Below are 15,743 nucleotides of genomic sequence, written 5' to 3'. Positions count from 1 at the left end.
CTCTCTCTCTCTCTCTCTCTCTCTCTCTCTCTGATTGTCTCTTCTTCTCAGTCTGTAAATCTGCCTTTGAAATAAAAATAAATAGGTACCGGTATGCTGGCATAGCCAGATAAGCCTCTGTCTGCAGTGCCGGCATCCCATATGGGTACCAGTTCTAGTCCCAGTTGTTCATTTCCAGGCCTTGCTAATGGCCTGGAAAAACAGTGAAGGATGCCCCAAATGCTTGGGCCCCTGCACTCGCTTGGCTCCTGGCTTCAAACCAACCCAGTTCTGGCCATTGGAGAGTGAACAAGAAGGTGGAAGATATCTCTCTCTCTCTCTCTCTCTCTCTCTCTCTCTCTCTCTCTCTCTCTTCTCTGTAACTCTTTCAAGTAAAATAAAATAAATCATTTTCAAAATAAATAAATAATAGGTTGTAAAATTGTTGAGCATACTATACTAGGCTTCATAATATTATGGGGAAATCATCTAATATTTGCTATGTTTTGTCTAATAAATGTATTCTTGGCAGAGAGAGATGTTAAAATCCCCAGTTACAGGATTTGTGCATTCCCTTGGTAACTTTCTGAGTGTTTCTGTTTGGTAGGGACCTAGGCTCCTAGGCTGACAGCGTCCCCTTGGAGGGTTATTCCTCCCACAATTGCATAACTCCATTTTTATTCCCTCCCATTACTGCTGCTCAAGGTGACTTTGTCTGTTGTTATCATCATTGCACCAGCTTTTTGCTGAGTCATGTTTTCATAGGATGTGTTTGTTCCTTGCACATTTTTCTTTTTTTAGATTTATAGTTCTATTACTACAGCAAAGAGTTGTTGCCATGAGATCTGTACACATATATGAAATTATGATATTTAAATTCATATAGAATAACATTTATATTTTATAAGTGACAGTTTTGGGATTTGGAGGAACACATCACATCAAAGAGAATAAAAATATGTAAGACAAAAACAGAGTTAACAGTAAAAACTCAACTATTCATTCTCAGTGTAACATACGGAAACTTGTCAGAGAGATACGTCTTAGTTTGACTGTCTACAACATGGAAATGCGGATGATTTAGCTCCACTTTGCGTCAGATTCATTTGGCAGAATTATGGACATACGTTTCTGAGAGCAATTCCAAGCTATTTTCATGGACACTGTTGACAAGGGACGCTAAGCTTTCCCACTTAGATGCGTTGTTAGAACCCTGTAACAATTCTGGCCACACTTCACCATTAGCAGAACCCAAGGCTCTGAGAACCCTGAAGAGCTGATTTGATTTCTGAGTCTCCATGGAAAAACACTTTCCTAGTTGCTAATTCTGCAAATGTGGTGCCTGTGCTCCAACAACACTCCCAGCAAACTGTATCCTAATGCTACTACCCCACGTGTATGTGCTCTAATATAGGATCCCCAAAAGCTCCGACAAGGCCTAAATCGGCCAGCTTAATTGTTCCTTTGTCATCCATCAATAGATCTTGAGATTTTAGTCTCCAAGAACTCTTCTAAAGTGACAAAACACAACCCCTCTGTGGGACCTAATACAAATAATTCTTAACAAGTGAAGGAGCCATGAACTGACAGGGAGGGATTAAAGCCACACTTTTTTTTGGGGGGGGGTATCCATGAGAAGGAATTAAAAAATGAAATACATGGGCCCGGCGGCGTGGCCTAGTGGCTAAAGTCCTCGCCTTGAATGCGCCAGGATCCCATATAGTCGCTGGTTTTAATTCCGGCAGCTCCACTTCCCATCCAGCTCCCTGCTTGTGGCCTGGGAAGGCAGTTAAGGATGGCCCAAGGCCTTGGGACCCTGCACCCGCGTGGGAGACCTGGGAAGAGCTCCTGGCTCCTGACTTCGGGTCAGCACAGCACTGACCATTGCGGTCACTTGGGGAGTGAATCATCGGACGGAAGATCTTCCTCTCTTTCTCTCCTCCTCTCTGTATATCTGACTTTGTAATGAATATAAAAATAAAAATCTAAAGAAAAAATGAGATACAGCCTGAAATCCTACATAAAGCACATCTTGAAGACTGACTATATTCAGATGGCAAAGTTTGTCTACAGAGAAATCTTGCAAATTGCTGAACTGGAACCACTTCTTCTTCATGTTCCAGTCTGATTGTCTTGATGGCTGCAACTTGACCTGTTGCTCTGTGTCTCCATACAGGGGAGGCCCCTTCTCCAATTATCTGCACCGTGATATAGCTCGCTCACGCCAGAGTTCATTACTGAGTCTGGTAGATCCCAGCTTAATTTCTCCACCATGGCCTGCCACCAGATGCCACACCCACAGTGTTCTTCCATCAACTCCCCAGAGCTGGCTTTGAAAGCAAGTGTCTCACTGTATGCTTTTCAACCTTTTGGTTCCGCACTGTTCCCAATGGGCAGCTTATACAGCAGTATGTTCAGTTCATCTTTTCATCCATTCTGATCATCCTTAAATTTAATTGTTTGTTTGTGTGTGTGTGTGTGTGTGTGTGTGTGTGTGTGTGTGAATCGCTTAAATCCTTGCAGTTAATTAGATCATTTTTCTGTTTAAGAACTTTTTCTCTTTAAAAAACCTTTGCTATAGTCTGCTGGACTTACAGCCTTCGATTTCCTTTTGCGTTATTCCCTTGATTTGCAAGTTAATATGGACTGTATTTTCATTCTTCAGCATCTCTATAATTCTTAACTCCACACATAATTTTGATTTAGTCTAAAAAACCTAGAGCTGGTCTGACATTGTCTGTACCAGTATTGTCGGGGTATACTTAAGCAGCAGACTGATAGAATTGTAACTCCTTATGAAGAGTGTGACATTATGGGAAAAATCAATCAGGGGCGGAAATTGGGGGGAGGGGAATCCCAGACTATACAAAATTGTATAATAAATTTTTAAAAAAACTGTTCCATTTTTTGCTTCTTTATACACCAAAGACATTATCGCACTTGATCTGATTATTAAACAAATCTTCAGCTTTCTGCCATCTAGAGTGTACCAGCCTATAGAAATAAGCAGGACGCAGCACAGTGTGACCTAGCAGCTAAAGTCCTCACCTTGAACACACCAGGATCCCGTAACAGCGCCGGTTCTGGTCCCAGTGGCTCCGCTTCCCATCCAGCTCCCTGCTTGTGGCCTAGGAAAGCAGTCGAGGATGGCCCACAGTCTTGGGACCCTGCGCCTGCCTGGGAGACCCTGAGGAGCTCCTGGCTCCTGGCTTCAGATTGGCACAGCACCTGCTGTTGCAGTCACTTGGGGAGTGAATCATCAGACAAAAGATCTTCCTCTCTGTCTCTCCTTCTCTCTGTATATCTAACTTTTAAATAAAAATAAATAGATCTTTAAAAAAAGAAATAAGCAACACCCTACACATGTAATTTTATATTATCTAATATCACATTTTAAAGAGTCTTTAGCAAGTAGACTATGCTTTATTTAAATCTAAATTATTGTCATTTCAATATGCAATCAGTGTTTTAAGGCACTCATGAGATATTTTACCTTTGTTTCTCCACACTGAGTCTCAAACATCCAATGTGTACTTTACTGTCCATGCAATAGACACACTCTCTTAAGGGCTGCATTTCAATGGCTCAGCACATCTTTAACTAGAAGCTCCCATATTGAACAGAGAAGGCAATAGAGATGCATGGATAATACAAACAAGAGAAGAAATTCATAATTAAAAAGAAGGTTTGAAGGAAAGACAATGGATATTCCTGAAAGTCAAACAAAAAGACAGAATGATAACAGGAGAGAGAAGGTAGAATGTGTGGATGATCAACTTAAAAAGTCCAACCAAAACATCTGAATAGAGAGAAAATGGAGCAGAGAAAAGTATCAAGGAACACGTGCTGAGATGCACCTTTGAGCCAGCCGTGATGAGGCCGCTTGGGGTGCCCGCATCTTCAGTCCCAGTGCCCGGGGTCAGTCCCACCCTAGACAGGCTTGGGGCAGAGTGTTCTTCAGATGTCCCCAGGACAAGGTCAATGTACAGGATGGATCGAGCAAGGAGACAAATTACTCACTGGATTAAAAAATCCAAGCCAATAAACACACAGCAGTCCTACAGCATTATCACCAGGAAAAACAAGAAGTTGTACAAGCAAGGAAATACGATCATATTACAGCAGAGGATTAGCAGTGAGTAATATCCATGTGGCAATACTCATGTAAGCACAGAATCACTCCTTGAAAGGGAAGGGGTGAAACTGTGAAAAAGAAAAATCAAGCAATAAGAAAAATGCACAAGACAAAACAAAAAAAAGAAAAAGTACAAATAAGGCATAGAGAAACCTACAGGCCAATCCCAAAACAACAGAGATACTTGCTAAAGGACTTCAGGCATTGGATGGAGTGTGGCAAGGTAGAAGAAACAGCTGCCATTTGTTCATTCCAAGCCATGGTATCTATTGCTGTGTAACAAACCACCACCAAAACCGATTAGGCTAAAGCTGCGATAAGCACTTGTTATCTCACATAGTTTCAGTGTGTAAGGAATTCAGGTGCAGCTCAGCTGGGTAGTTCTGGCACGGAGCTTTCATGAGTCCAGGTTCCAGCAAGGGCTGGGAGCAGCTGAGGTCTCAAATGAGACTGGAGCATCCACCTGCAGAGCAGCTCATTCCCACGCTGCCCACTCATGCTGAGTATAGCAAGATGCCTCTTGCCACATGGACCACTCCTTAGGGATGCTGGAGCCCCTTCCAGGGACAGTGAGTGAATGGTGCCAGAGGAAATCAGCTGCAGTGCCTTTCACAACCTAACCAGGAGCCACACCCCACTGTTTTACTGGTCATGCCAGTCAGCCCTTCTCAGCACTGAAGGGACTTGTCACAAGGACGAAGACAAGGACAACTAGGAGGACAGGACAGGACAGGAGTGGGGAGGCCCTACGAGAAGCCGCCACTACAGAAGCCTGGAGAGTGTTTGACCTTACAAAACACATATCTCGATCAAAATGAGAATTTTAAGAAGAGCTTTTGCTTATATTCAATCCTTATGTGGATTTGTCAATATGCTTTAAGCTTGACGTTTCTTCTTTGACATGCATCCTACCATAAGGCCTTCAATGAGAGTCTGTACCTTGTATCTTTAGGATTACCCAGGAAACTTGGCTCAACTCCATGTCAAAAATGTGTTTTTGTTTTGGGGGGATATGGGATTTTTGTTTTTGCCTTGAATTTTAGCCGCAAGTTGGCTGGGTATACAAATTCTTAGAAGCTATTACTCTGTTGCTCCTGCCTTTGCTGAGGTCATTTAAGCAGTATGCCTTTTCTATTTGTCTACTGAAGGTGTTTTGGTTTTGGGGGTTTGAGTTTTTTTTTTTCTTTACCTCTGAAATTTCCCCGTGGGATTTCCTGACTAGCATTTCTTCATGCAGGTTTCTTTCTTGCCATTCCCTTCCTCTGACACCCTCGTGGACCATGTATCCAAGCCAGCCCCCACGTCCCATAACTGCAGTCATACTTCTGAACGTTGTCCCTATGCATCGTATCAGTATGAATTCCTACAGAGCCTCTTTCAACTTGCTAAACCTCTCTCTGTGTCTAGTTTATCTACCATGACTTTTCATTTTCAACAAACTCTTCTAAGATTTCTAATTGGTTGTTTCCATATCTTCTTGTTCTCATTTCATCTCTTACTCATTTCCAGTAGACTCTGAACCTTTGCCTGTAAGTATCCTGAACATTATTCTTAAGTAACTTTACCTTACATAGGCAAATTTAATTCAGAATGAATTCACATTCTGGGCTTCAAGTGTTTTGGCTTCCAACCTCAGTGAGTTTGGGGATTTGGGCTTTGTTCTGTTTTTATATCTGTTCTCCTCTCTTTCTCTCTTTCTCTAATTATGCTGAGTTGGGACTCCAGGCCCAGCTGAATGCCTTTCAGAGCTCCCACTCTGTTATCCACTGGGAGATATCACAAACACCTCAACCCCGGCCCAGAGCTTGTCTCCCTTCATCTTCCTCCATCTTGAGCTCCAGCCTACAGGCACACAACTGCCTGTTTCTTGTCCTACCTCCCTTCTTGAACCTCCCGTGTCCACTGGATTCCTGGAGCCTGGCTCTTGTCCCCTGCCTTGCACAGTACACTGTGGGTGCAGGCAGCCACAGCTTGGCCCAGCAGCCACTGCTGTGCCCTGCATCCTATACCGGCAGGCCCCAGCCCCCTCCTCCCCACTCTGCATTCCTAAGGTGCTTCTGGTACACAGAGATCCCCATTTTGGTTTGGGGTGTAACTCTATTCTGAAGATGCTGTATTGGCTGTTTTTTCGATTATTATTGTGCACAGCATGAACTCCTTGTGACACCCAGACTGGAAGTTAAGGACTGAGTCATGTGGTTGCCACACTCATAGAGAAGTCACTGGTTGATTAGATGTAAAGGAGGAGAGAGTCTTTTGTCAACATCCAACAGGCTCTGCTATGGACAAGGCCTGGGGCCAGGGGCTGGGCAAGGGTGGACCGGCTTCCTCTGGGTAGAGCACAAGTGCAGGGTGAATCTCTCTCTTACACACACACACACACACACACACAGAGCCCACCAGGAGATGTCACAGAATGTACGCAGCTTCTCACTGGAGACCCCTCCTCATTCCCAGGGCAGAGCAGAATGGAAAGAAACGGCAGGAAGCAGCACTGGAACCTCAGGAGCCATGCTAGGGCACTGGGAGCCGGAGGCACCTGGGCATGCGGTTCCCAGGGGAGTACCTCCCCCTGGTGGCCACAAGAAGCAGCTGCAGTGCCCTCCACCTAGGAACAGGCCACCAAGAGCTGTTTCCACATCTACCTCCAACCTGGGACCTGGGTACATGGCAGCCTCTGGCTGCCCTGCGGATGCTTCCTGTCTGCCCTTCTCAGTTCTAGAACACTGGTTCCAGGGGCCACTTTGTTCCGAGAGTTCTTCGGGCTCTTAACTCAAACACCCAGTATCCCTCAAGGCCACATAGAGGACTGTCAATGTGGGGGCCAAGACTGGAGCCGACCTCCATCACTCCGATGCTGTGTGTCCCTGGGCAGGTTATTTAACCTCTCTCTGCCTCTGCTTCTTCATCGGCAAAGTGGCAGGAAAGAATAAATGGGTTGCTGCAAGAATAGAGCCAGTCTGAGGAGGTCTCCCATCTCTCCACGACACAGTCCCCATTCTGGAGCTGTTTAGCCCTTCTTGCCTCTTCCTCCGGCCATCCCAGGAACCCACAGTCCTCTTTGGAGCCTTGGGCAGCAGGTTTGGGGGATTTTTTGAGGAACAGCCAGCCTGTATGGAGTTCTCATCTCACCAAAGAGGCCCTGCATGGGGGCAGATGAAGTCATTGGACCTGAAATTTGTCCCTGGAAATCCCAGACTCACAAACACACCCTCTGGCTGCTGTGCCTGGCCTTCCTCTGCTTAACTCTTTCCCACCCTGCAGTTCCCCAGACCACAGACTCCCCAGAGGTGCCAGCCAAGCCTGGCTGAGCCTTCACTGGTCTGGCAGTCATGCCAACATGTGAGACACCTGCATGGTACTTGGCACTGGGGAGTCTTGCCCTGGAACTCCATTCAAGTTTCCACGTGAATGGCAGGGGCTCAGGCACTTGAGCCTCAGTAGGAAGCTGGATCAGAAACAGAAATATGGAGACTCAAGCCTGTGCACCACAGCCCATCACTCTGCACTGGAGAGTCTTGAAGCAAGGACCACGGCCATGCTCCCAGGAGCTCACGGCACAGTGGGGAAGTCACCTGCTTTAGTGAGAGGCTGTAGGCACAGGAGGGGCAAAGATGGGAGCCACCTGGGACAATCAGCTCCCCAGAGGAGGCACTTCGGCCAGGGCTCTTGGATGTGCAGTAAGAACGTTCCATGGAAGACCAGCTTCGCCAATTCATTTGTACCCAACATCATCCTTTCCCTTCCCCCTCCAGCTCCAGCACCAGGACTTGGTAATGAGAAGGGGGCAGGGCGGGAGGGAGCAGCTGCTGCCATCAGAGCCTGGCCTGGCCCTCAGTGCCACTGCAAGGCCACAGAACATCAATAGCAGAAAAGTCCAAGCTGTGGCTGTGTGGAGCCTGGGATGCCCACGGAGCCCCGTGATGTGTCCTCACTTTCACTGCAACAGGCAGTTAACCCCAAGGACTCCATGACTGACTGCTCTCTGGAGGGTGACTCTGGGTGGATGGCATGGACAGTGAGAATCAGAAGAAGATTGGGGTGGAGCCCAGTGGGAGAGAGAGACAAGGTGTGTGGAAGGGCAGAACAGGGCCCTCCAGGCAGAAAGCGTGACCCATCACGGGTTGTGCAGAAAGGAAGCAGCCAGGAGGGTGGAGCAGAGCAGGCAGAGCAGGTGTTCTGGGCGGAGGGAGCAGACCCTGCAGACGTCACAGAGAAGGTAGTGGCTCTCAGCTGGCCGGGGTAGGTAGCTCCGTGATTGCAGAAGGAAGACGATGGGATTTGTTCGGGGGAAGAAGGACAAGCACACAGGAATCAAGACCTTCCCTGCCTGGATCAGCGAGTCCTCACCGCCTCCCCCCACACCACCTCCCACGAGGCCCAGCGCTCTCCAGAGTAGGGCCGACCTTCTCTGATCATTGCATTCTCCTCTTAGTCAAGGCCTGTGGACCAGAACAATCCACAGCTCACCGGTCATCACTAAGACAAGATGCTGTTGGCTCCCACAGAGAGACGTCTACCTGTACAGCTGAGAGCAGTGTGTCCCTTTAGTTTTAGGTGCAATTGGACTGCTTTGGCCAAGGACTTTTAAGGTCCCATGTAATTTAGTGCTGAATGCAACTGAATGAATTTCATCTCTTGCTGCAAGTTATGCCTCTGAAAGAATTTTTAAAAATCAGTCCCAGGTCACTGGTAATATACATTGGACAGTGCCTGCAATGGTTCAAGATGGTGAGCTGCTGGTATAAAGACACACACCCGGGCCCGGCACAATAGCGTAGTGGTTTAAGTCCTCACCTTGCACATACCAGGATCCCACATGGTCACCAGTTCTAATCCCAGCAGCCCCGCTTCCCATCCAGCTCCCTGCCTGTGGCCTGGGAAAGCAGTCGAGGATGGCCCAAAGCCTTGGGACCCTGCACCCGCGTGTAAGACCCAGAAGAGCTCCTGGCTCCTGGCTTCGGATTGGCTCAACACCAGCCGTTGCGGTCACTTGGGAAGTGAACCATCGGACGGAAGATCTTCCTCTCTGTCTCTCCTCCTCTCTGTATATCCGCCTTTCAATAAAAATAAATAAATCTTTTTAAAATAAGACACACACATGCACACACCATGACTGAACCCCAAACCCTAACCCTAGTCAATGCAGGGCTCCTAACTGCTTCGCAAGTCAAATTACCTTGTGAGAAGCTAAAAGTCACACTGGTGACAGCTCAGTGGTGTTGCAGTTTTAGCATTTTACAGAGAACAAAAGGGAACTTTTGACTATTCCTATCTCTAGGTGTCTTGAACTTTGTTTCATAAAAACTAATGGAATCAGGACTGGTGCTATGGCATAGCTGGCTAATCCTCTACCTACAGTGCTGGTATCCTATATGGGCTCCAATTCAAGTCCCAGCTGTTCCATTTTCAATCCAGCTCCATGCTAGTGGCCTGGGAAGGCAGCAAAGAATGGTCCAAGACCTTGGGCCCCTGCACTCACATGGGAGACCAAGAAGAAACACCTGGACCCCAGCTTTGAACCAGCCCAGCTCTGGCTATTGCAGTCATTTGGGGAATAAATTAGCGGAATGGGAGCTTTCTCTGTCTCTCCTTTTCTCTCTGTAACTCTTTCAAATAAAAAAAATAAATAAATCTTTACAAAAAGTAACAGCATCAAGTACAGTCTGTTCCATGAGGGAGGTAAACTCTGACAGAATTTCCCTTTTTCTCCTGTGCCAATAGGAGCCACAGAAGGTTTGAAATAGGAGAGACAGGCCCCAGTGTAAATGCTGGCTACAGGTGGGTACTCCCTAATGCCAGCTCTGTCTTTTGAACTCCAGCCAAGGGAGAGAGAGGGAGCAAGGTCATCCCAATACCACAGTTGGTACAAAGCACACTGCCTGCACTTCCATCAGGTGAAACATCCAGGAAACCACTGGCTGTAAGACCCCTCATGGTAGTGGGTTAAGTCACCACACGCGACGCTGTCATCCCTTATGGGTACCAATTCAAGACCCAGCTGCTCCATTCCTATCCAGTTCCCTGGTTACTTACGCCCTGGGAAGGCAGAGAACAATGGCCCAAGTGTTTGAATCCTTGCAGCCATGGGGTGGGGGGCGGGGAAAGGGGGACGGGACAGAAGGAAAAGCACCTGGCTCCTGGATTCAGCCTGTCCCAAACCCAGCTATTGTTGGGGAGTGAACCAGGGGATGGAAAATCGCTGTCCTTCTGGCTGCCTTTGAAAGAAAGAAAAAGAAAAAGAAGGGTTCACTCTACAAGAGAAAAACCACTCCCAAGGGTGCGCCCTCTACTGGCAGAATGAAAAAGTCCATCGTTACAGCCCAGTACTGTAAGATAAGCCCATAGCCTTCTGAGACGTTCTCTGCAACCCGTGTCAGATCGCTTAGGTTCTAGTCCCAGCTCTATAGACAGACACCATGAAGTAGCAGGTTATGGTTCAAGCCCCTGGGTCCCTGCCACCCAAGTGAAAGATCGGAATCAAGTTCTCTTCTCCTGGCCTTGGCACCAGGTACCTGAGCCATCCTCCCCCTGCTGTGTCCCAGGGTGCACCTGAGCAGCTGGATCAGGAGCATGGCTGGAACTTGAACTCAGGCACTCTGATACGTGATGTGATGTCCCAACCCAGTCCCAACCGCTAAGCCAAATGCTTGCCCCAACAGTTCAGTGTGTGTGTGTGCGTGCAAGAGAGAGAGAGAGAGAAGAGAGAGACAACATGCCAGGGCCGGTGGAACACTGCTTCTGAGTGTGTCTCACAGGGGTTTCCAGAGGACACTAGCATGTGAATCAGGGGACTGAGAAAGAGGACCAACCGCCCTCAACAAAAAGGGTGGGCGCTGGCCAATCCCTTGAATTCCCAAACAGAACACGAAGGAGGAGAAGAGGGTGTTTCCTTTCTCTTCCTGGGCCAGGACATCTCCACCCCTTCAGGCATCCCAGTGCCTAGTTCTGGGGTTCTTAGGCTCAGACTGAAACACAGCCAGAGAGGGGCTGCTTGACGGGGTCTCAAGATTGCAGGTGGCACACAGTGGGGCTCCTAGACCTCCATAATTCCCGCAATCCATCATACATTGGGAGGGAGATAGCGGGGTAGACAGGTGATCCACTGTTGAGTATGTTAGACTGGAGAAATGGGGCTAATAGCTCTATGGAAGGCAGAGTTGGCAGAACATGGCTGAGGGACTGGAGGCAGTGAGGAACAAGAGCCCAGGGCAACACCCTGATTCAAGATTCAGGTGTCTGTTTTTTAAAAGATTTTTTTTTTTTGAAAGGCAGATTTTAGATAGAGAGAAAGATCTTCCATCCACTGGTTCACTTCCCAAGTGGCTGCAACAGCTGGTGCTGAGCCAATCCGAAGCCAAGAGTCAGGAATTTCTTCCAAGTCTCTCATGCAAGCACAGAGTCCCAAGACTCTGAGCCATCCTCTACTTCTTTCCCAGGCCACAAGCAGGGAGCTGGATGGGAAGCAGAGCAGCCAGGACATGAACCAGCACCCATATGAGATTGCCAGTACATGCAAAGCAAGGATTTAGTCTCTGAGCCATCACACCAGGCCCAAGACTTAGGTGTCTGACGAGGGCTGTTCACCTGGTGTCAAGAGATACCAGCCAAGACACCTTTCCCCCACCAATCTTTTCTTTCTGCTGCTGAGGTCTCTCCTCCCCTACCCCACATCTCTTGTCTTCCTTGTCCACCTAGTCCCAAGGTTGGCTAGACACCCAGACACAGGAAGCAAAGCTCTGGGTCCCAAGGGAGGCACTGACTAACTCTTCCAGGCCAGCTCCCCTAGGGAGACCCTGTGTCCTCCCAATTCCATCCCAAGGTCAATCTACCCCAGTATCTGCGGATCTGGAGCAAATTCATCTTGACAAGCCCTGCTCAATGTGAACAACTTAACTTTGTAACATATTAAAAGAGTCCTGGGACCTGCCTGAAAAATACGAATCAATTAAAAGGGCGTTCACATGTTTATTTATTGTCTGGCCAGTACGCAAAAAGGATCTCAGGGTAGGTAGCCATTACCTCTTCCCGTTTAGTCCAGAAACCATCTCTTCATGATCTTCAGGGTCCAGTGTGTTATTCCTGGCTAGTTTCACAAACCGAGGCTGTTAGGACTCACAGTGCTGCGGCTCTTGGGAACCCTTGTGTGCAGCAACAATCGAGACCCTTCCCGCCTCCACAATCCCCATCCATCCAATGCTGGGCCCATCCTTGCTCATGATACCGCTTCACCCATGGTGCAGTCCTCAAGTCCCAGCAGTCAGGGACTCCCTTGAAGGTTTCCAGGGTGCCTCCTCAACACCCAACACAGGTGAATTGGAACCTAGGAACGGGTATTTCTTCTCAGCATGCAGTGTATCATGGGAATTTTGTAGGGTAAACACTGAACAGCACATCTGCCAACCGAGACTCCTCTAGAGGTACTCACTATGCCCCAACCTTGCACACACCCCTGATGAGAAGGATTGGCCAGGGGGCCCGATGCCACAGCTGTCAAAGTGAGCGAGGCAGCTTGTGGGACTGAAACCCTGAGGTCATAGAGCGGATGCTGAGAGACCTTGAAAGAGGCGGCTGGGCCAGTCTGCCTGACACATGGCATAGAAACCACAAGAAGGCCAGATGGAGGACCCTGGTACGTGCACAGAGTCCCCTTGCTGCCACCCCACAGCTTCTGCATGACAGACCCAAGGCAGCTCCATGGTTGGAGCACAGATGGATAAGAGCTGACACGTGGACACAGCACCACACAGCCCAAGAGCTGGCTGTGGACCATCCATAGCCAGGAACTTTGATCTCTTTCTGTGACTGACAAATTGGGATGATTCTAAATCGTGCGCTCCCACCAATGAACTTACTGTGCTGAACCAGTGAGAACAGTCTCTTCACCAGGCTGCCCCTCCTCAGTTCACACAGAGACTGCAGGCATGAGGCCCAGAACCCCACCACCACCAGCAGCCCGACTCTCCAGGGTAACTGCTTCCCTACAGGGCAGACAGTCAGAGAACAGGACAAAGGAAGCCAACAGGGGCTGATGTGTCCTTGGAACCCGGGCCTGCCTGTGGGATCTGCTGGGAAAGCCAGTTACTAATCTTGAACAACAGAGAAAAACATTTTTAAAGATTTACTTACTTGGTGCCAGGGTTGTGGTGAAGCATGTTAAGTAGCCACCTGCACCACCAGCATCCCATATGAGCACTGGTTCCAAATCCTGATCACTCCACTTCAAATCCAGCTCCCTACTAATGTCTCATCTAGGAAAGTAGAAGAATATGAGCTGCCTGCTTGCGCCCCTGTCACCAGATGGAGTTTCAGGCTCCTGACTTCACCCTGGCTCAGCCCTGGCCATTATGAATATTTGGGAAGTGAATCAGCAGATGGAAAAGTGTGTGTGTGTGTGTGTGTGTGTGTTTCTCTGTAACTCTGACTTTGCAATAATTTGAGGAGGGAGCAGGCCAGGGGTCCCTAGTGAAAGGCAGGTCCTGATAACTCTGTGGCAAACAAGAGCTCCATGGCATTTGATCCATTCCTGCCCACACAAAAATGTAGAGTTGCAACTGTGCACTTTGACCTTGCCGGCTCACAGCCGTCCATCCACGCCCTCTCTCTGTGACTGCTTCCTCCATCTGCATCTCCACTGAAGGGGGTCTCTGGGGCCCTCCTTTACTCATGTGACTCTCTGATCAAATTGCCTCTCCAGGAATGTGAGGTTCCAACATTGCTGGTGAGTCCCTGAGTGTGGCGGGGACTGAGTTTCTATAAATCACCACGCTGTGGGCACAGCATCCTACACTAAAGAAAGCACCCAAGGGCTGTGGCCACAAAGAGTCCTGCAGCAGATGAGTCAAGATGAGTGGCATAGGTCAAGTCTTTTTTTTTTTTTTTTTTTTTTTTTTTGTATGTTTGTTTGAAAGACAGAGTTATACAGCTTGGCATTGTAGCCTAGTGGCTAAGTCCTCACCTTGCACATGCTGGCACTCCCATATGGATGCTGGTTCTAGTCCCGGCAGCCCTGCTTCCCATCCAGCTCCCTGCTTGTGGTCTGGGAAAGTAATCGAGGACAGCCCAAAGCCTTGGGACCCTGCACCCACATGGGAGACCTGGAAGAATCTCCAGGCTCCTGGCTTTGGATCAGCTCAGCGGTCACTTGGGGAGTGAATCAGCAGATGAAAGATCTTCCTTGTTGTCTCTCCTCATCTCTGTAAATCTGACTTTCCAATAAAAAATAAATAAATCTCTTTAGGAAGGAAGGAAGGAAGGAAGGAAGGAAGGAAGGAAGGAAGGAAGGAAGGAAGGAAGGAAGGGCTATAAAGAGAGTCGAGGAGAGGAGAGACATAGCGCGTGTGCCCAAGAGAGATCATCTATCTACTGATTCACTCCCCAGATGGCCACAAGCCCAAGCCAGTAGCCAGAAGCAGCTTCTGGTCTCCGCTATGAATGCAAGGGCGCAAGGACTTAGGCCATCTTCCACTGCTTTCCCAGGCACATTAGCAGGTAACTAAATTGGAAGTGGAGCATCCAGGTCTCAAATCAGAGTTCATATAGAAGGCTACCACTGTAGGCAGCAGCTTTACCTACTTCACCACAGTGCCAGGGCCCTTGTCAGAAAAGCACACTGGTGGCTCCCCAATGCTAAGTGAGAGAACTGTCCTTGGCCATGGAGCTTGGTGCTTCTGTCTTCCTCCTAACTCAGATCCAGTTCTTTCCCCCGTCATAAGTGCAGAGGCTTTTGGAATGCCAGCTCCCTGCTCCTGTAGAAAAGGATGACCCAGGGACACGCAGTTCCCTCCTTACCTGCCTGTCCATGGCGGGGTCTGTCCAGGGTAGATTTCCGGCACCACACTCCAGCCCTGAGTCCACAGGGGACCAAAGAAGGCCAAAGACATGCCCCGCCCTGCATGTCTGTGTGGGTCTGAAACTGGGGATGGAAACTCTGAGAGCAGCCTGCGGAGGGGAGTCCCAAAAGGCATAGGAGGCTGGGCCAGGGCTGCAGTAGCCTGAGGAGTAGTCTGCCTTGCCTGGATGCTGTTCAGGGCAGAGACGGGGAGGCCTGACTCCAGATAGCATTCCTCCTGCCGCTGCTTCAGAACGCCTAAACCTCACTGTCCAAACAATTCTCTCCACCCTCCAAATGCCATTCCCGTTAGTTAGTTACTTACTTACTTACTCACTCACCTATTAAAAAGGCAGAGTTATGAGACAGAGAGAGATCTTTGATCCATTGATTTGACTCCCTAAATGGCCACAGTGGACAGGACTGTGCCAGGCGGAAGCCAGGAACCAGGAGCTACTAGAGTACAGGAGCCCAACCACTTAGACCATCCTCCACTGCTTTCCCTGGCATATTAGCAGGAAAATGGGTCAGAAGTAGAACAGAGGACATTTGAGCCAACACTCATATGGAATGCTGGTGTTGTAGGCAGCAGCTTCACCTGCTATGCCACAACACCAGGCCTATCTTTTCTTTTTTGGTTAATCTTCCTAGTGATGACTTCTGTTACATGTGACCAAAATAGCCAGGCAACCCCAATCACAAATATTGTGTTTTCTAAAACATAGAAAAGAGTCTAGATAGTTAATAAATATTTCCAAGAGTTGTTTCCAAGTATTAATACAACAATTTGGAGGCTGG

General features: G+C 48.4%; 1 pseudogene; it reads right to left on the bottom strand.

The window, feature by feature from the left end:
* Positions 1-970: 970 nt before the first annotated feature.
* LOC101531059 (cyclin-dependent kinase 1-like) lies at positions 971-14,917 on the bottom strand (annotated as a pseudogene).
* Between the last annotated feature and the right edge of the window lie 826 nt (positions 14,918-15,743).

The sequence above is a fragment of the Ochotona princeps genome, chromosome 3 (assembly GCF_030435755.1).
Source record: "Ochotona princeps isolate mOchPri1 chromosome 3, mOchPri1.hap1, whole genome shotgun sequence".
NCBI classification, from domain to species: domain Eukaryota; kingdom Metazoa; phylum Chordata; class Mammalia; order Lagomorpha; family Ochotonidae; genus Ochotona; species Ochotona princeps.
Note: the sequence above shows the minus strand (reverse complement) of the source record. Positions and strands in the feature narration are given on the sequence as shown.